Here is a 1,553-nt window from a genome sequence, read left to right as displayed (position 1 = left end):
AGACTGGGCATACTGCGATAACAGGATTTTATTATGGAAGAGGCTCTACATTGGGATAAGCAAGAGGATCTGTCGCACTCTTGATCCTTCCCAGTGAAACTCCTTTTCGTTCCCAAGTACATTTTGTACCGAATTCTGATTAAACTGCCTCTTAATGCCTATGTCCTCCACTTTTCTCCCTGGTTCTTCATGGCTGTTCCCTTTTGCAGAAAATCTAAAACTTTCATCACTCCGTTCCATTTTCTTCTCCTTTCCAATAACCCAATCCTCCATCTACTGCATCTGATTATTTCAAGCCACGCTCCAAAGTTGTCACTACCGCATCTCCTCCACAGCTTCAGTGAAAGAGCAAGCTAACGTGCCGAGCCTGCAAAGCAATTCCCAAGTGTTCAGTGTCGGGCAGGAATTCTCTAATACTCAGGGAACAAATTCTCCTATCCCACTGTCAGGCTCTGTGAGCCAGTACACAAACATAAATATTTCAATTCCCAGCCTTCAAAACTGCTGGAACCCTCCCTGTCTCAATTAATCACTATACCTCTGATGCCTAGAACTCCAGAGATAAAATTCCACCGCTTTTTCTCATGTTTCCTTTCTCAGTAATTTCTGTGAACTGCGGTCTCTGAAGGAGCCTTGGTGGCATAGTGGATTTCACGTTGGGTTGCTGAATGCAAGGTCTGCAGTTCAAAACTACCAACTTCTCCACAGTCGGAAGTTGAGGCTTTCTTCTCCTATGAAGATGTACAGCCGTGGCGAAACCAAAGGGGCAGTCTCCTCTTTCCCCTGAGCTCACTGTGGGTTGGAAGCCACTCCATGGCGGCGAGTGAGTGGAAAGAGTGAGAGTGCTTTTGGAATGACCACAGGAAAACAATGCACTCTCTCGCTGTCTGAAACAGCATCTCCATGGAAGAAACCATGCAGACTTCTGTCCGACCAGAGCGATGGTGCTCTGAGTTGGGAGCCACTACTGGACGAAGAACCAGGGTATCTTCTCCTCTCTTTCCAGAGAAGTAAAACCTGGGTCTGCTTGGGCATCCCCGCCCGAACTCACCTGTCTGATAATCAATGGAAAGTTTCTCAAATTTTGGTACTTAAAAATATACATTATTCTGATTTGTTGCTGCTGTTTTTTACTAAGAAATTAGGAGCTACTACACTATTTTAAACTAAGAATTGGGTTTTCTTTTTCAAAACTAAATTTTTTCAGTAAAAATTATTTCAAACAAAAAGCTGTCATTTTATATTTTAAAAAGTATTCTCCCTTATGAGTTTCTGTATAAAAAAAAGTAAACACACTAGATGGGGAAATGTTTTTAAACTATTTTAGACATTCTATAAAAGAGCTATATGAAAAAGAACAAAAATAAAAATATCCCTTGGATAATATCCATGAGTACAGAAGATGATTCTGGATTTATAAATAATTCATATGAGTTAAGCAAATACAATATTTATATCACTCTCTAAAGAAAGCACATAGTTTATTAAGCTTCAAGTTCCTTAGCAGATTAATAATAAACGTTTAGTGTATATATTATCACGATATTTATCTC

The sequence above is a fragment of the Echinops telfairi genome, unplaced genomic scaffold, assembly GCF_000313985.2.
Source record: "Echinops telfairi isolate 266 unplaced genomic scaffold, ASM31398v2 ScPeMD7_2573;HRSCAF=3158, whole genome shotgun sequence".
NCBI classification, from domain to species: Eukaryota; Metazoa; Chordata; class Mammalia; order Afrosoricida; family Tenrecidae; genus Echinops; species Echinops telfairi.
The sequence above is the reverse complement of the archived record's forward strand: the minus strand, read 5'-3'. Positions refer to the sequence as shown.